Raw genomic sequence first — 19,521 nt, 5'->3', positions numbered from 1 at the left:
TTGGGGTATGAATCATAGAACCTTACTGTTGCAAGGAAGAGAACTTGGAGCTCATCTTGCTGAACTCTTCATTTTATAGTGGTGGAAACAGAGCCAGAGATGGGAAATCGGTTGAATCCTATCCTGGTGTTTTGTGTTCCTGGATTTGGAGAGTTTCTGGAAACACGGGGAAAGGTAGAGTGTGGGGAGGAAAGTCAAAGGAGGAGTGTCAGCAGGATATCACTCTACTGCTTGGAGTCTCTTGTCTCTGGCCCCTGGGTCTTGGAAGCAACTCAGGGGAGGAAGGCAGGTGCACTACTCCGGGACGTTTCCCTTATCCAGCCTATTCCAAAGATTATCTTATGTATCCCCTTGCTTCCAAGCAGACAGATCCCACTCCACCCCCACTTCCATGGGATTTCACCATATTTTATAAGGTCCACAGAGAAAGAAATGCACCAACTACCTCAGTTCCTTGACCTAGAAATAAATCCCTCAATGATGACTAAATATTGAGGGGTTTTTTTGTTTTGTTTGTTTTTGTTTTTTATCACAAGTTTCCCTGCTGCAATATAAGCTACTAGAGAAAATTAAGCTCCCCCTTCAAAAAAAAAAAAAAAAAAGTCCTGAGGAGTGGTCTTACACCTGTTATCCATGTCTAAGCCGAGAACAGAGATGGAAATGAAGCTGCGGGCTCTGAGGCTGTCAGAAATGCCCCTGCCCTGTATTCATGTGGTGCCACGGCCCCAGAGCTCTCAGCTGGGCCCATCTGGCTCTGTGTGGTTTTGGCCACACTGGAGAAAAGGGCACCTGTCCTGCTGCCCTGTCCCCGCCTCCTCTTCTTCTCTGTTCAGGCACAGGGTTGAGGAGGGAGAGCAGGATGGAGAAAAGGGACTTTCCGCAGGTTACTAGGGGTGGTTTTTCCTGGCATCTTCTTCCTTCCTCAAAACATTAAACATTCTTTGTTTTCTGCTTCATGAGACTAAGTTGGGGTCAGGGCAAGAATGGGCAGAGAGCTTGGAAAGCAGTGTGGGTAGAAACTTGGTCATACCCTCCAGGTCCTTAACACCTTCCCCACTCCCAGAATTATCTTCTCCTCTATCTCAGTCCCCATTTCATATCCTCAGAAGCCCTGGGCAGGAGCAGGATGTTCCTCTCTAAGTGTCCCAGCCTCACCCTGCCCTATCCTTAGACCCTCAGGACCACCTTCTTGGCTGTCTGATTCTCTTCCTTCTCTACTGCCAGCAAGTTAAGAAGGGCCCCCCTCAAATCCCCTAAACAGCCTGGAAAGAATCCTTCCAGCTCCCCCACTGCTTCTGAGGGCTGCAGGGGGTAGGGGGAGAGGAGGAGAACCGTGCCAGGGATTTGGAAAGGGAGATTTTCTTGGGGAGATCAGGAAGAAGCCTGAAAATGGGGAGGAGATGGGGAAAATTTGGGTACTAAGAGGCCTGTAGTCCCTCTTGTAAAGCTGACTGCTAACGCAGGGCAGGCTGTTCATACTGAATATTTTTCTGAGGATTTATTAGGGTGGCTCCTGTTTCCAGAGCCTTGGTTCTCCTCTGAAACACAGCAGTGGGAAAGGCAGCCGGCTCTGCTTCAGCACAGAGCACCTGCCTGAGGTCTCTCGCACTCCTCTGCTCACTCATCTCAGTGGGTATGTGCGCTGCAGGTTCCTAGCAGTACAGAATGGGGCTCTGGGACCCTTCGGGTGCATGTCTGCTTGGCTGGAGCAGCGGGAGGGAGAAGGCTGCTGGCAGCTCAGCTGAGCTCAAGGTTTTGGTGACTCATAGCGGTGCCGGGGTGGGGTAGGGGGGCGGCGCAGGCTCATGAAAACAGCAGGGGGAAGGGGGCCCAGGCCTGTGAGGGCTCTCTTTTGCCTGTTTCTCCCCACTCTGAGCTCTGCGGATAAAGGTCTCTTATCTGGATTGTGGGGCCTCGGAGAGGCCCTAGCTATGAAGGAAGAGAGGGAAATGGGAAAGAGAACAGGAGAAGCTGAGCATCCCAGTGAGAAGCTTCAGTGAAGCAAGAATAGGCGGGGCCATTTATTCTTGCTCTTGTTGTAACCATTGGCAGCACAGAAGGTACTGGGCATCCACATGTGCTAGACAGCTCAGGGCTCCTGGAATCATCCAGAAGAGGGGCTTCCCAGGCAGACAAAGCTCCTTCTTCCAGCCCTCACTTGCCTGCTCAGAACTCTTGGTACCCAGCTGACACCACATGACTTGGGAATTTATGTTTTTTAAAAACATTATTATAACACTACTTGGTCTCTGTACTCTCTTCCCTGGAAATAGGCACCATGATCCTCAAAGGTGCTGATTCTCTCCCTCTCTCCTTTTTTCTCTCTCTCCCTCCCTCTCTCTTACAGGCCAGGTTGGCAGTGTGCATCTTCTCCATCTTTTCTGAATCGGGGGAATGATAGGGTGCTATATTTGCGATCACAACATCAGGAAGGGGCCAGGAGATGGACCAAGAGGACCAGTCATGCCTTTGACCACAGTGCGAGAGGCCTTGTTCAGCAAAGGTAAGCAAGGATCCAAATACATAATTACTATCCTCCCTCTAAACTCAGAGAAGGATGGGCTAAGAGGAGGGGACTTCTCCAACAGAGTCCAAGGACTCATCTGCCTATTTCTATTGCTTTCTTTGCTGGTGACTCTGCTTGTTGCTGGGGAGAGGGGCTGTGCTGGGATGCTCCTGAAGCTCCAGAGATGGATTTGGTTTGAGATAGGAAGAGACCGACTGCCCTTTATGTAGGAACGTGGGACTAGCTCCACTCCCCAGCTCTCCTGACAGCATCAGGAGCTCTGGTATAATGGTAGTGCTGTGAGGGGGTGCACCAGGTGCGGTGAGATGTAAGAAGGAGTGAGAGAGAGAAATAGAAGACTCACTCCTCAATACCATATGCTTCTCCTCTTTCTCAAACCTCTCCTTAGCCCTTCTCATCGTCCACCTCCCTTCATTCAGCTCCACTCCTGGCCATTTCATCCCCTCCAAGTCCAATCTAAGGACTTGGTGTAAGTAGTTGCCTGTTCCCTATACTTTTCTCCCTCTTGTTCTCCTTCTCACCTCCCAACACTCACTCAAGAGTTATCCTACTTGAACTCTTCCCACCAGGATCTGAATTCAGAGTCCCTAGTCCCTGCTACTCCCCGAACTCTGAGACTGCCACTCTGAAACTGACCCATCAACACTCATCCTCTCCACAAGGATAGCCAGGCCAAGACTGGTATGTCCACTGTAGGGCCCTGACCCGAAGCAGAGGGCAGCCAGGGGTACTGTGGAGCCCGGCCCTAAATGCATGTATGCCTGTGCATTGGGCACACTGGTTTATTAGTGTTATTTCAGCATTGTGATGCAGAGAGAGTAAGTGTAACAGCTGCTCCTTGCTTGCAGTGTTTATTGTTACCTAGAGACAACCTCCTGGCTTTTTCCCAGCTCCCCCTCCCCCTAGCCCAGCCCCCTCCTTGCCAACAGTCCTATTCTCCCCACACTGATAGGAAATTTATAGCTTGCCCATACCATGCCTTTAACCCTCTCCTATCCATAGGATAGGTGGTGAAGGAAGCCAAAGTGAACAGTGGGTATGCTTGGCCCCAGAAGGACAGAATAGTGTAAGGAGGAGGGAAAGATGGAGAAGGGGTGGGGTAAGACTTCCCTTCCCCAGTCTGCATCCAAACTCAGGCTTCATTTGCCCTCCTGGCTCTCCTGTTGAGAGAAAGAGCTTTAGACCTAGGATCCCAACATCCTTCTCACATGATTATTCTCTTCTCCGGGCATCTCTAAGGCCCACAGTTGGACTGCCTGGTCCTGGGCAAGTTCAGCGAGGCAGTACTGAAATAGGAGGAATAAATTCTGAGTGGCAGAACCCAGCCCCTCCTTTCTATAGAGATGTCATGTAAAGACAGACAAGAGCGCTGGCATGAGGGATGCCGGCCAGACCTCCACGGCTAGGTAGATGTCAAACGCAAAGCTGGCTGCGGAGCCTGGTAGGAAAAACTGCCACCTTAACTTCACCTGTTCCCGGCACTGAGATCCCGAGGGGCTCCCAGGCCATCTTCCAAGCTGGTCTCCTTGGTCTGGTTAGACTTTACTTTCTGCTTTTCTTCCTGGCCCATTTTCTCTTTGGTTTGATACTTTGGGGCAGACCCACGAGGCCAGAGGGACTGAAGTGTCTTAGTCATGGCCTCTCAGAACTGGGGAAGGAGAAGCTCCTCTCACCCCTCTGACCTAGACCTCTCCTGGAGGGCACCAGATCAGCTGTTTACCAGCTCCACTGAAAACCGGGGGAAGAATCAGATTTTAGCAGGAGGGTTTGCGGTTAGATATCTGGAAAAACTCATGGGATACAAGGCTTCAGAACGGGCCTACTTCTCTTCAGAGGTTTTGCTTCTGCCTGGATGGATTTAAGTCTTTATCTACTACCCAAGGGGATTTGGAAGAACAGGGTTACTTTTCTGGGGCTTCTCAGAAAATCTTCACTGCAATCTTCACACAGCACACCCCTTTTCAGTCCTTCTAAATGTAGTATGTGTTGCCCTGGCTGTTTTGGCTCAGTGGATAGAGCATCAGCCTGTGGACTGAGGAGTCCCGGGTTCAATTCCGGTCAGGGGCACATGCCCAGGTTGTGGGCTTGATCCCCAGTTGGGGGCATGCAGGAGGCAGGTTCTCTCTCATCATTGATGTGTCTGTCTCTCTCTCCCTCTCCCTTCCTCTCTCAAATTAATAAAAATATGTTTAAAAAATAAATGTGCCAAGCCAAAACCGGTTTGGCTCAGTGGTAGAGCGTCGGTCTGCGGACTGAAAGGTCCCAGGTTCGATTCCGGTCAAGGGCACGTACCTTGGTTGTGGGCAGATCCCCAGTAGGGGGTGTGCAAGAGGCAGCTGATCGATGACTCTCTCTCATCGAAGTTTCTAACTCTCTATCTCTCTCCCTTCCTCTCTGTACAAAATCAATAAAATATATATATTTAAAAAAAAAAAAAAAATGTGCCGAAACCGGTTTGGCTCAGTGGATAGAGCATTAGCCTGCGGACTGAAAGGTCCTGGGTTCGATTCCGGTCAAGGGCATGTACCTTGGTTGCTGGCACATCCCCAGTGGGGGTGTGCAAGAGGCAGCTGATCAATGATTCTCTCTCATCGATGTTTCTAACTCTCTATTCCTCTCTGTAAAAAAATCAATAAAAATATATTTTAAAAAAATAAAAATTAAAAATAAATAAATGTAATATGTGTTAAGCAGACAGCCTTGAGTTCCAATGATAGTGCTGCCATTTATAACTGTGCCACTTTGGTGAGTCACTTAGCCACTTTGAGCCCTATTTTCCTTGTCTGAAATGCATATGAACAACCTCTTAAGGTTGTGGAGAGAATATAGTGAAATAATATGTGTAAAGCACCTAGGACAGTACCTGATACTCATTCAAAAAGGGTAGATGCAATAGTGTCTATTACTTTTATCGAGTCAGCATTGCTTCAAACACTCCATGATTATAGTCCTATATGTGTATATGCATATTCTAGGAAGAATGTCCATACTTTTCTTCATGAAACCAGGGTTGGCAGTCTTCTGGAAAGTCCCAATCCCTTGACTCATAATCCCCAGTAAGTCAGTTCCCCCATTCCCATTCCTCTCAAGCCAGGGGCATCTTACACAGTGTTCTGCCTGGAGCACATCTTTGACTCGGGTAGAGCTGGGAGAGACAGCCATTAGGGTAGCTGGCAACATCTAGTGTTCACCAGGCACCTTATAGTATAAGGACATTTACCCACATAAGCTCTTTTGATACCCAGAACATCCCAGGAAAGTGAACTGTCATTTATTGAGTGCCTGCATTGTGCTGGGTGTGTATTTTTAAACTGCTTCAAGTCTATAGAATATTTCATTATCTTGATAGGCCATGATTTATAAGGCTCATCTCCTATTTTTAAACTGATAAGAACAGATACTACACTAGATCTTAGCCAAAAGGCCGAGAAGTGATCATCTCCTATTTTTAATTATTTAGATATTTTTACTGTTTTAAATAATACCACAACAAACATCCTAACACACAAAACTTCATGCATTTTTTTATAGTAAATTCCAAGAAGTGGAATTATTGGGTCAACAGATACAAATGGCTCCCCATGGTTATGATCATTTTATTGATATACCCTAATGAGAATAATATTTTTTAATTTTTCTCTTTGGAATCCTGCAATGGAAACACAAGGGCAACCTCTTCTTCCTTCTATACCCAGCAGAGACATTAATAATCTATCATAGCTTTTTTTTAATTGAGGTAATTATAGATTCACATGCAGTTATAAGAAACAATACATTTTTAAAAGATCCTGCCCTGACAGGTTTGGCTCAGTAGATAGAGTGGTGGCCTTCGGACTCAAGGGTCCCAGGTTAGATTCTGGTCAAGGGCATGTACCTTGGTTGCGGACATATACCCAGTAGGGAGAGTGCAGGAGGCAGTTGGTCGATGTTTCTTTCTCATTGATGTTTCTAACTCTATCCTTCTCCCTTCCTCTCTATAAAAAAATCAATAAAATATATTAAAAAGAAATAAAATAAGAGATCCCTTATACATGTTTCCTACTTTCACCCAACAGTAATACTTTGCAAGACTACATACAGTATATCATAACCAAAACATTGACATTGATACAATCCACCAGTCTTATTTAATCAGTTTTACTTGTTCGTACGTGTGTGTTTGTGTGTGTACTATGTAATTTTATTACCTGTATAAATTTGAATATCTATCACTATAGTCAGGATACTGAACAGTTTCAATACCACAAGTATTCCTCATGTTGCCCTTTTATTGTATAATCATGCCCTCCTCAGACCCTAGCAAACACTAATCTTATCTTCCAATTCTAAAATTTTGTCACTTCAAAAATGGAGTTATACACTACGCAATTTTTTAGGATTTGCCTTTTTCACTCAGCATGATTCCATCTATGTTTTTATGTGTATCAATAGCTTGGTCCTTTTATTTACTTCATGATGTGGATGTACCACAGTTTAACGATTCACCTGTTAAAGAATACTTTCCCCAGCAGGAATGGCTCAATTGGGGGATCAGCCTGTGCACCAAAAGTTCAATTCTCGGTCAGGGCACACACCTGGGTTTCCCATTCAGTTCCTGTTGGGGTATGTGGGCTTCCCTACATACTGATCAGCTGATCACTGTTTCTCTCTCACATCGATGTCTGTCTCTCTCTCTCTCTCTCTCTCTCTCTCTCTCTCTCTCTCTCTCTCTCTCTCTCTTTCTCTCTCTCACTCACTCTCTCAGCATGTCCACAAGTGAGGATTAAAAAAAAAAAAAAAAAAAAGGAATGAAGTAGCTCATCTTACTTGGTGTGCTGAGTGTTTTATATTCAGAGTTATTAAGCTTCTTGATCTTTCAGACGTGGCACTATTATTTCCATTTCATAGACTAGGAAAAATGAGGCTCATAGTAAGTTATTTTCCCACTATCACATTCTATTAAATGGCAAAGAAGATATCTTGGAACCCAAGATAATAGGGCTCTTTTGTTACACCAGACTTTCTCAGACCTTGACCAAGGTTGCTGGGAAAAGGGAGTGTTAGAAGAGAGATGTTGGAGGCAGGAAGAACACTGGAGCATCTTGGGTCAGTTCAGGTCGTCACAGCTAACTTTGGTTCATAGGTTAGAAGAGAGGCAGTGTCATTGAGTGGGGACCGTAAGGCATGTGTCTTTGAAATTGTTTTCCCTTTGCCAGGGAAGAACAAGGCTGAAGTGGACGGAGCCCACCGGCCATCTGCCCACAGACCCGAGACCTGGAATGGGAGAGGGAGGATCCACCCTTTGGTTGTCTATGAGAGAATGAGGAGGCAAGATACTCCTTGGAAATATGAAGTTGAATATATTTCTTCATAGGTCTAAGGAAAATGAGGACTATGACAAAAAGTGAGCTCTCTATGCCCTAACTGGTTTGGCTCCGTGGACAGAGCGTCGGCTGTGGACTGAAAGGTCCCAGGTTCGATTCTAGTCAAGGGCATGTTCCTTGGTTTCGGGCACATCCCCAGTAGGAGGTATGCAAGAGGCAGCTGATCGATGTTTCTCTTTCATCAGTGCTTCTCTCTATCCCTCTCCCTTCCTCTCTGTAAAAAATCAATAAAATATGTTTGTTTTTTAAAAGTGAGCTCTCTATTCTGGAGGAGTAAGGGAGATGTAGCACCGTTTTATTTGGTTGTGGTGAGGTTTCCACATGTACTACACCTGGGGCAGTCTCAGTGCCTGGAACAAGGTGCAGGGGGAAAATGGGGTGGGAGGTAAAACATCAGTCCAGTGTTTAGTCCTGACTTCACCACTGCTCTTCCCCTCACACTAAGTCAGGAGTTGCAGAAATCATTTGGTCTGACCACAGCCTCTGGTCACTGGTTGGAACTGACAGGGAGAAACCTGAGTTGGCTCAGACATGATGGGTGGCAGAGATGCCACCTTGCAGGAGAGAAGGTTTGGCTCCTCTCTCGGGGGCTGTATCTGGTAAAAGGCTGTCTCCTCCCACCTCTTGCTGGAACTGGCTCTTTTATAGTTGATGTTACTATTGCTCCCTTGGCCCTATTGTAGTGATTGTGGACTCATAATAATTTCCCCTGTCTACTTATGGCTCCAGAACCGGGCTGACTGCACACACCACTCTTCTCCATTTCCCTTGGCCCATCAAAAATGGCACATGTCCTCACAGTGGCGCCCGCCATCCTTACCAAGTAATTCCAGCCATGGGAGGAAAACACGAAGGCCTTCAGGATTTATAGGGACTATACTGCATTGAAACAACCAGAGATATCCATTCTGCATCTGCCTTTTGATTGGAAGTTCTTAGACACAAGGGAGACCACTCTTGACTAGCTCTTATCTCCAGAGATTCCTGGCTGTCGGAGGTCCTGGCGTGGCCTGGAGAGCTCTCTTCCCTCGCAGCCAAGATGGTTCCTAACCAGGAAATCTCAGGGCCCCTGCTTACTCCCTTTCTTTGGCTGCCTCTCTATGCCAGGTCCCCTTCTCTCCTGTCACCACTCCCTTCCCATTCCTCCTTTCTCCTCTCTCTCTCAGCAAGTTTTTTATGTGATTACAGGCACTGCATGGTAATTAGTGCTAAACTCATTTGCACAACTACAGTTAATTGGCTACAACAATTAATTAATGTGTTGGAAATTTGGCACTGGAAAAAAAAAGTTTGTCATCAAAATAAGGGCAAAAAATTGTAGAGTGAGGTACCCATAAAAATTGAGGGCAGGCTTCAAAAGCCCAGCTGGGCCTCAAACTTCAGGCTGGCCTCAGATGCCTTCCCATTCTCAACTTCAACACATTTTCCTTCTTCCTCTTTCATTTTTTTCCTCTTCCCTTTTCCCCTCTATTTCTCTTCTCTTCTCTCTCTCTCTTTACAACTTAAGCAAACTCATTTCCCTGATAAAATATAGCATGACTAATGGCTAGAGCATGTAAAAATCATTGGGAAAATGTCCTTGGAAGACGAATGCATTTTCAGCAGAATAATTAACTTAATTAACAAATTCACATGCATATTCATCAGGCTATTAATGTCTTCTCGGCTCAGCTTGATGAACATTGCGGTAATAACCATCTCATTTACATACTGCATTCTACTGCGATCCAAAACAGAGACAACATACAGGCATATACACACACACATATACTTGCACAAATACACACAACATGCTTGGGCTGCTTTGATTTCCAGGTTGGCTGTGAGGGAGTGTGTGAGTGTGTCTGTGTGTAGGAACCCCGACTGGGTGGTATGATCTTTAGAGGGTCATGAGTGAGGTGGGGTAGTGATGCCTGTATGTGGATTTAAGAAAACAAATTCATTCATATTCTCTCTCTCTCTCTCTCTCTCTCTCTCTCTCTCTCTCTCTCTCTCTCCCTCCCTCCCTCCCTCCCTCCCTCCCTCCCTCCCTCCCTCTCTCTCTCTCTCATTCTGCCTCTTTCCTTGTTTCCTTTCCCCTGTGTCATTTTCCTTTCTTGCGCCCCCCACCCCTCAGTCTCTCTAGGGAAAAACTTGGTATCTGTGCCAACTTTTTCTCCCCTCCCCTCCTCCCTTTCTCTCCTCCTTCCCTTCTTGCAACTGCTGCCAGCCGGCATCAGCACCGAATTGCCATCTCCTTGAGCTCTCTGTGGAGCAATCTCAGAGAGCAGTAAGGTGTGACGCGGGGCTCTGCCGGCTTCGCAGCACCGCCTGCGGAAAGAGCGCAGGATGGCGGAGGAAGATTAAGAGAAATCTCGAGCAGGGCTCCGCTGCCATTGGTGTGTGCAAATGCCGAGGAGGAAGGGAGAGGGAGAGCAAGGAGGGGGGTGTAGAACGGGCGGGGTGGTGGTTGTGGGGAGACCAGCAGCTGTCGGCCTAATTCTTCTAACACTCTGCTTGTGGTCATATTAGAAAAACAGATTATGCCCCTCGGTGCCACTCACTTATACTTGACACACGTTAATGTTCTATATCTCCATTCTCTGGTCTTGACAACAATGGACTTCAGGTCAAGGAGGATGGGGGTCTGGGTGGCCAAGGGGCACAAACGATTCTACTCCCCATTCTCTCCTGACCTCCAACCCAGTCTGTACTAGTCCTTTAGAAAGCAAGCCTGGACCAGGATTCGCACCCCTTGCCATCATTTGGCCCTGCTTTTTGCAGCCCCTGGGAAGGTGCGAGGTCAGAGGACACCTGGAAGCCCTTTTCCCTGAAGAGTCACTGCTCCTTTAGGGCGAGGACCGCTAGCCTTTCTGTGGGCCCTCCCCCGCAAATCAGAAGTTGGAGGTCAGAGAACGAGGTCATGATAGTGCTCCATGAGAAGGTTACAGAGAAGTCATAAGCAAAACAAGGCCAGGATTGTTTCTGGGTCGCTATGGTAACCAGGTTCCCTCCTCCTGGCAGGAAGGGAGGGCTGCCTGAGGCCTTCCTCCTTCCACCAATCCTGAAGGCTGTAAAGGCGGAGTTTGCTAAGGCCTGGGGAATCTGGGAGGACAACCAACCATTCCCAGCAGCCTGCCTGCCAGGCCACAGCCCTTTGACTTCCACCTTCCCTACCCTCTCACCCCAAAATCCAAAGGAGGCTTTTCCTCAGTGCCTCGTCCTCTATGGAGACCTGTTGCTTAGCAACCACTCGTGCCTTCTTCCTAATAACTTGCAGGGATTGTGAGATATAATATGTCTCTATATTCAGTTTCCCTTCCCTGTCTATTTATATTTAATAACCAAAGTCCTGTCTTGGGTTCCTTTGGCGCCTGTTTTAGAGGGAGTAAGCTGCATCCTGAATTATACCTGAGGAAGAACTTCCAAACAGGGAAGAGGGGGAGAAAACACAGGAGTAGATAGGGAAGCTGTGGAATCTTTTTTTTTTTTTAAGTGTAGGTGGTGGTGGGGCGGGGGGGGGTGGTATTTAGAACTTGGAATGTGGGGAGGGGATGTGCACAGGGATTCCCAAGGGTCTGTTCAGGACCTGGAGTCTAGACCCTAACAGCTGCTTCCTAGTTGACCTTTTCCACTCCCACACCCTGGCCTGCCCCTCCTTCCTGAACTTCCAGTCTAGAGCCCTCTCATGTTTCTGTCTGTGGGAGGCCTGTCCCTCTGAGAATGTCTAGTTTCCTAGTGTTTGTATGTTGGTATCCAGGAAGGGGCTGTGTCAGTATATGTCCAACAAGACCTGTGTATCTCCCAGTTTTCCAGTCAGTCAGGAAACCTGAATCTGAGCCTGTGATCCTGGTATTCACTTATTTTATCCTTGGTTGACTCATCGGCAGATCAGTAATAATAATAATGGCCCTGGCCAGTATGTTCAGTCATTAGAGTGTCGGCCCATGGACAAAGGGCCTTGGGTTTGACTCCTGGTCAAGGGCATGTACCTCGGTTGCAGGTTTGATCCTCAGCCCTGGTCAGGTGCATGTAAGAGGCAACCAATCAGCATGACTCTCTCTCACATTGATGTTTCTCTCCCTCCCCCCTCCCTCCCTTTCACTCTCTCTAAAAATCTGTGGAGCCCAGCTGGTGTGGCTCATTTGGTTGAGCATTGTCCCAGGCACCAGGAGGTTGCTGGTTTGATTCCCAGTCAGGGCACATACCTGGGTTGCCAGCTAGATCCTTGGTAAGGGGCGTGCAAAAGCAGCTGATTGATGTGATTTTTCTCACCGATGTTTTTTCTCTCCTTTTCCCTTCCTCTCTCTGAAATAAAAAAAATATATGTATTTTTAAAAGTCAATGAGAAAAATATCTTCAGATGAGGATTAACAACAATAAAAATAATAATAAATTATAATAGTAGACTTTAGTGAGATAAGTTTAAAATAATATGTAAAAGGAAACACTCTGAAAAATGTCAAATTTAACTAAAATATTATTTTAAGGCCTGAAAAAGGTTTGACTGCTGGGAAGAGGAAGGCATCATGAATCCAGCCTGGCCTTAGATTTAGGGATGCTGTTAGTTTTTTGGCCAGAGGGGTATGATTATTGGCCTCCGGTTGGTGGGGTGGGGAGCTATCTTTCAAAATCAATCACAAAGCTGTCTCGGGAGAGTGGCACACAGTGTCCCCATATCTTCCCCACCTCCAGTCCCAAACTCTGACCACTAGTGTTCAGTAGCCCTGCTGATAACCCACCCTGGGCCCTCCATCCTGGGTCAGCACCTTCACTGCATGCATGCTAGCTCACAGACTGCACAGTTTCACCCTCATACCCCCCTTCTCAGCGCCTCCTCCAACCCAGCCTTCTGTGTGAGACAGATGGGGTGTCTGTGATGGAAAAGGCTCTGGGCTCTACGCCGCCTTGGGTGGGCAGCCCGCCTCCCCATCTCCCCACTGCTCCCCCTCTCCCTACCTAAGACACTCAGATTCACCCCGGGCAATTTTGGGAGCTCCTGAGGATTCCAACTCTCCTACTTCTCAGACTCAGCCCCAGAAGCAAGGCCAGAATGGAATCTTTCTAAGACCTAGACCCCAGCTCCTCTTCATGGAAGACCAATACAAAGAGGAATTAGGTTTGGGAATGGGAGGGCTCCATGTGAAGGGACTGATGTGAAGAGGCAGGGAAATGCCCAGAGTCTGTCACTGAGGACTGATGGCTGGGGTTTGGGGCCTGAGTTGAGAGAGAAGGCTGAGCCTCAGCAACTCCTTTGTTCCAAAAATCTGGGGTCCCTGAAGGGAGGCTTAGCTTGGGGAGGGGGAGAAAGAGAACTAACATTACAGAGCACCAACTGTGAGCCAGGCATGATGCCAGAGTCTTTCCATACCTGTAGTCACAACTAGCAGGTGAGGAGTCAGGATGAATAGGTGTCTCGTGAGCTTTCTCTCTCGGCAGAGTTGAACCATCTCTCGGCAGAGTTGACCACCTCCTCCGCTGATGTCACTGCCAATACTCCTACCACTCTGGCTGCTCTTTCTCTGTCTCCTTTGCAAGCTCATCCTTAACTCCTTACACTCGGCCAAGTCCCCCGACTGTGTACTCTCATGGTACTACATATCCTTTCAGAGCACTTAGCACAGTTGTTTCACACTTATTTGTGCAGCCATGGAAATAATTATCCTGTTTCCCCCACCAGGTGGAAAGTTCCACGAGGACAATGACCATGTCTGTCTGTGTTCACCGGTGTGCTCCCATTGCCCAGTGCAGTGCCTGGCAGAAAGCAGCTGTTTGGTAAATATTTGTTGAATGAATGAATAAATGACAAAATGGTATCTCTGTCCTAAACTCAACTTCTTAGCCGCTCTCTCACTCCAGAGCTAACTCACCCCCAATGTGTGCACCAGGGAACAGGGTGCCTGCAGGTCATCTCATTCCGGTAAAAAGCCTTCAGGACAGGACTAGTCCCAGTTCCAAGGTATGGTATGGGGCTCTGCCCTCCTAACACCTGGCCCTGCCCGTCTGTTCTCTAACTTCTCCAGGGATTGAGAGAATTCAAAATCCCACCAACTTCTCCCCATACAGGGCCTGAAATCCTCATGAGCTGGAAGGGAGGCGTTCTATCGGAGAAGGTTGTCCCTCTTTTCTACCTTAGTTGGGATTGCAGAGACCCCTCTGCCACCCCTCTGTTTGCTTCTGTCTTCTTCCCCTGGACTTGAGGGAAGGGGTTGGTTTGAACAAGTGGGAGCGATACATGGTAAAGCCGGCCAAGCTGCTTGTTTGTTGACAGAGCTGGTGATAAGCCTCTGCCAAGGGACTGGGGCAGAGGAACACAGGACCCAACAGCCTCAAGTCCTTTGGGACTAGACCCTCGGAAGCAGGGAGTGGATTTGTCTGGGAAGTGGCCAGTCTTCAGCCCAGGCCTTCATCTGCACCTTTCTGCTGCCCCTGCCGTCTGACCTCAAAATTAAAGTGAGGTCAGCCCCTTGCTCTCCCTGGCCACTCCCTGTCTTAGCCAATGCCCAGCCCAGAACATCTCTTCCGCCCAGCTGAGCACTAATGTCTAGGTCTCACAGCTGCTCTCATTCAGTGCCCTTATCCTGACAGTGCCTCTCAGCACTCAGGTATCTGGGGTCATAGATCTAGAATCCACTCCAGACTGTTTCTCTGACCCTACCTGTTCTCTGGGCCCCTAATGAAGTAGGTCAACACAGGCTGTGGGCCAAGTCCTTGTGTCCTCATCAAAGACAACATCTGTCTCCTCAAAGATGATAATTCTTCAGGGAAGGAGATGAGACAGGCACAGGAGAGAAACCTCCATCCTGCCCGGGCCCTCACCCCAGATTCCATTGCAGGCACAGATTGAGGGTGAGGGCCAAGACAGAAACAGAGGCCTACACTCACACATGCCCCTGCACAGGCCTTCATGCCTCTGAGCCCCAAATATGTGGGCCCCTCCTGGGCTCACCCAGCTACCTGTGCTGCTGCTGCTGCTGCCAAGCCAGCCTTCTTTTATTCATGCGTTGTTTTATTGCTGGCAAATGCTGCTGCTTGCTGCTGTTAGAGGCGTTCCTGCCAAATCCATCCCAACATCTTGGCCTGGCATCAGGGCGGCATGCTAATGTGGAAATTTAAAGAGCCGCTCAGTTTTAAATCGGAATTTTAAATGAGCAGCAATGCTCCTGAGGGACCTAGGCAAAATTGAACAGTATCTGATCCACCCTTCCTACTCCCACTCCCGTAGAATCACCCTACGTTCTCCCCTCTGCTCCCCTTGACTTGGACATTAGATGAGGGAGCACTTGGACACTAGGGCAGTGGTCAGCAAACTCATTAGTTAACAGAGCCAAATATCAACAGTACAACGATTGACATTTCTTTTGAGAGCCAAATTTTTAAAACAACTTCTAATGCCACTTCTTCAAAATAGACTCGCCCAGGCCGTGGTATTTTGTGGGAGAGCCACACTCAAGGGGCCAAAGAGCCGCATGTGGCTCGTGAGCCGCAGTTTGCCGATCCCGGCACTAGGGCAAGAAAGAGTTGGTATAAAATGGAGTCCTCTAGGCCAGTAATGGGCTGAGATTCCCGGACTCAGGACCAAGGAAGGAATCCACTGCTTGCTATCATGGGAAAATGGAGGCAGGGACTCTCTACACAAAGGAGGAGAGCTGGGGATGGTGAAATTGATGTGCCTCCCCCACTTTCCATTTTACCAGGAAACAAGAAGAGAAGGCCCAGAGCAGAGAAGGGGGAAGGTGGAATTCCATGAAGACACTCATGTGCAACACGCAGTTCTGTGGACTGGGATATGTGCACACAGCTGTGCATGCAGGTCAGGATGTTTGCTGAGGCGTCCTGTAGCACATCCACACGCAGCCCCCACATCACCTATGTGTGCAGAGAAATTATTCATATATGCAGGGCAGTCTTTCTTCCCATATCCAGGCCCCGGAGCAAGCTGATTTCTGTAAGTTGCTAGCCTGAACTGTGCTCCAGGTTTTCCCATAAATCCTAATGCACTAACTTTCCCACTCCTGGCACCTACGGAGTCCGCCATGGTGGTGACAGAGCCCCACAGCAGCTCTGGGGCACTGAAACTCACGTTGTGGCTATGATATGGTGTCTTCTCTGGTGGCTATCAGATGACAGGCTCCGATCTCTCATCTGGGAGAGGTTGCCATGCTTTCAGAGGGAAGAATGGGCTAATGGGAGATGAGAAAGGCAGTGCTGTACCTGTCTGTGACCCCCTTTCTTCTTTACCTCTCTCCAGGAAACAGATGGCCCCTCATTATACAAAAAACAAAAAACAAAACACATATTGTGCCCTGGCTGGTTGCTCAGTGGTTAGAGCGTCATCTCATGGACCAAAGGGTCGAGAGTTTGATTCCTTGTCAGGGGCACGTACCTCGGTTGCAGCTTTGATCCCTGGCCCTGTCGGGGCACATGCAGGAGACAAGCAATTGATGTGTCTGTTTCTCTCTCTTTCCTTTTCTCCCTCCCTCCCTTCCTCTCCTCCCCTCCATCCTTCCACTCTCTAAAAATCAATGAAAGAAAATATCCTCGGGTAAGGATTTTAAAAAAATGAAGAAGAAGAAAACATATTGAGTGCCTACCCTCCAGGAGACAATGTGCTTAGTTTAGCACAGTGCCTCACAGTTTTCTGGGCTGGGTTGATGACAGCCCCAAGAATCTGGATGGACCCTCAGCCATCCCATTGGAGGATCCACAGTAACTTGCATGGCAACCTCAGCCGCACCAGTGTAAGGCTGCCAGAGAATGCTCCCTGACCTTCCCCAGGATTCCTCCTTCCTCAGAGAAGGAGCCAGCTCCTTTATGGGCTGGTGTGGCTGCCAGCCAAGAGGCTTAGGGCAGGCCTGGGGCATGCAGCTGGCAGCTGCCCACCAGATCCCCAAGGAGCACCTTCCTCCCCCACTCCACAGCCCCATTCAGATGGCCCCTGGGCTGCAGGGAGTTAGAGCTCCCTGCTCCCCATTTCCAGAGTAAACCTCAAGCTGGAAAGCTCATCATCTTCCTTTCTACTGTAACCTGTTCCAAGGCCCTCCACACAGGTCCTTCCAGGCAGGACCAAACAGTTAGTACAGTAGGGTTGAGCTGGGCCTAGGTAAGGGGCCTTGAGGAGTGAGAGGGGGGATAGAATTACAGGAGAAGTTCCTGAGGTCAAGCGACGGATGAGGAAGAACTCAATGGCAGTGAGATAGGATGGCAGGTGGGGGTGGAGACATGAAGTGAAGGGGCTAAGTGAATATGCCTCTCATCTAATTAGCAACATGTAAATTATATGCAAATAACCTCCTCTTTGTTTAGAGACCGCAAGGTCTATGCTTTTTGGAAGTAGGCTACAGAGGGACCACCAAGCAGTTTCTCTGAAACCCTCAGACATGGGGTACGAGGCTCAACATAGAGACCATGGTGCAGCCCTCGGGTTGTAGCTTCGCTGGGTGGACTCATTTTCCATAGGCCTCAGTTTCCCTCTGTGTGAGATGGACTGGATGGACTCCAAGGCTTCTATCCAGTACTGACAGTCTGGGTTCTCTGATCAGGAGCCCAGCCGGAGGAATTAATTTCATCCTGGGCTGGAAACTACTACTTAGCTCTCTTGCCCCTGCTGTCCATCTCGGCAGTTCTGTCATAATACCCTCCACATCCCAATGCACCTGCCATTGCAAACATGTGAACAGTTTCCTGAAGGCAATGTGCTCTCCTACTCAATGCCTTTACCCACACTATTTCCTCTGCTTGGAATATCCTTCCTGCTTTAGTCCCTTACCTGGCTAACTCCTTCTCTAATTCCAGCAACCTTACCTACGTTACCCTTCCACCTTTTGGACATTCCTATGTATTGTACCTTGTATTATTTCCCACTAGAGTGTGAATTCCTAAGGAGCAGTTACTAGGTTTTGTTCAAGATGGAATCTCCATGTTGGCCTGGTAGTTCCATTGGTTAGAGCATCATCTTGATACACCAAGGTTGTGGGTTTGATCCCCAGTCAGAGCACATACAAGAGTCAACCAATGAATGCATAAATAAGTATAACAACAAATCTCTCCCTCTTTCTCTCTCTCCCCCCCTCCTTCCCTCTCTCTCAAGTCAATAATAACAATAATAAAAAGACAAAATCTTTAATGTAAGTATATTCATTTCCCAAAGCTGAATAATAAATCACCATAACCTTGGTGTCTTAAAACAACAAATCTATTCTCACATTTCTGGAGGAAGGTAGTCCAACATCAGTTTCACTGCACCAAAATGAAGAGGTTGTCAGGACTCTGCATGCTCTCTCTGGAGGCTCTAAGGGAGAATCTGTTCTTTCAGCTTGTAGGGGCTGCTGGCAGCCTTTGCTTGCCGTTGCATCACCCCAATGTCTGCCTCTGTCTTCACTCCTCCTGCTACTCTTCTGTGCATCGTGTCCCTCTGCACTTCGGAAACGTGTGGCATTTAGATCCAGGCAAAGTAACCTCTCATCCCAAGATTCTTAGCTCAATCACATCTGCAAAAACCCTTTTCCAATATAAGGTAGCATTCACAGGTTCTGGGATTAGGAATGTAGACATATCTTTGGGAGCCATCATTAGACTACCAAAATAAGCAAAGGCACCTTTAAGTTTGTAAGCCAGACACCATGCATACATTTTACATTTTTCTCACTGCATTTAAGTCTCCCAATAACCCTGAAAGGTAGATAATAATGCCTCCACTTTACAGATGAAGAAGCTGAATGAGGCTCAGAGAGACTGAGTCACCTGTTCAAGCTCACTTAGCTGGTAAGTGGCAGAGCCAGGATTTGAAACCAGATGGGCTTGACTCCAAAGCCAGCATGGTTTTTGCCTCACCAAAAGCCTTCAAGCCCACCCCAGGCTCTGGCTCAAATTTCTGACCGGAGTGAATGTGCAGAAACAGAAAGAGAGGTGGACAAGGGAAGGAAAGATGAGGCTCAGCCTTCCTACTGGTATTGACTCAAGCTTCCTCTTGCCAAAGCCCTCATACCACCATCCCTAAACCTCCCCCACCACCTCTGACCCCTTGTTTAAGGCGCCTGGAATCTCCCCCAGTTTGCAGCTCCATGCCAACTACTGCTGCCCGGAGGGTGGCACAGCACCTGGACTTCAGGCAAAAGATCTATCCCAGAACCAGAGGGATCTCGGGGGTCCCTTCGTTTACCCCTCTGTCCATTTAGAGACCCACAGGACGGGGCAGACAGGGTCAGGGTAGTGGGCAGCAGAAGGGAAAATTGGCCATCTCTTCCCTTAGCTACCCTTTCTCCTCCCTTAACACCGTTTGTGTTGGGAAGTCCTCACTAAAGTCAGACCTTCCAGACACCACACTGCAATGAAAGCTGGCCAGAATCAGATTGCCCAAGACTGTCCAAACCATAAACCGAGATTTTTGGCTGAGTACCTTCACCTCTCTGGGCTGCTAATTCTTCATCTTTAAAAGGGGATCGATAACGATGATAATTATAATACCCATCTCACAGGGCTGCTGGGATAATAACAGTCCAGGAAAGAAGCGTCTAACTCACCAGGAGCAAGGGAGGATATTTTGTAACAGCCCCTCAGCCCTCCAGCCGAGGCCCTTTGTAGTGGGTAACACGGGCTCTGCTCACCTCAGCCAGTTTGGTCCGCCTTGCGCGCTAGACTGTGAACTCTTGG

The 19,521-nt window shown here is 48.2% G+C and overlaps 1 protein-coding gene and 1 pseudogene across 14 annotated transcripts in view; one reads left to right on the top strand and one right to left on the bottom strand.

Moving 5' to 3' along the window:
* Positions 1 to 19,266, top strand: part of CDK12 (cyclin dependent kinase 12) — a 79,815-nt gene extending 60,549 nt beyond the window's left edge. For 8 of the 14 annotated variants that reach the window (XM_036407921.2, XM_036407920.2, XM_036407923.2 and 5 more), the window contains 3 exons: positions 2,348 to 2,503; positions 13,550 to 13,644; positions 15,567 to 16,143. The gene's annotated coding sequence lies outside the window, so the exon portion shown is untranslated. Of the gene's footprint in view, positions 1 to 2,347; positions 2,504 to 2,915; positions 2,995 to 13,549; positions 13,645 to 15,566; positions 16,144 to 18,574 lie in introns of those variants that run through there. The other 6 variants (XM_036407926.2, XM_045570815.1, XM_036407918.2 and 3 more) reach the window with 3 other exon arrangements.
* Positions 5,834 to 5,963, bottom strand: LOC118702208 (annotated as a pseudogene).
* Positions 19,267 to 19,521: the final 255 nt, after the last annotated feature.

This window comes from Pipistrellus kuhlii, unplaced genomic scaffold (assembly GCF_014108245.1).
Source record: "Pipistrellus kuhlii isolate mPipKuh1 unplaced genomic scaffold, mPipKuh1.p scaffold_m20_p_37, whole genome shotgun sequence".
Taxonomy (NCBI): domain Eukaryota; kingdom Metazoa; phylum Chordata; class Mammalia; order Chiroptera; family Vespertilionidae; genus Pipistrellus; species Pipistrellus kuhlii.
Note: the sequence above shows the minus strand (reverse complement) of the source record. Positions and strands in the feature narration are given on the sequence as shown.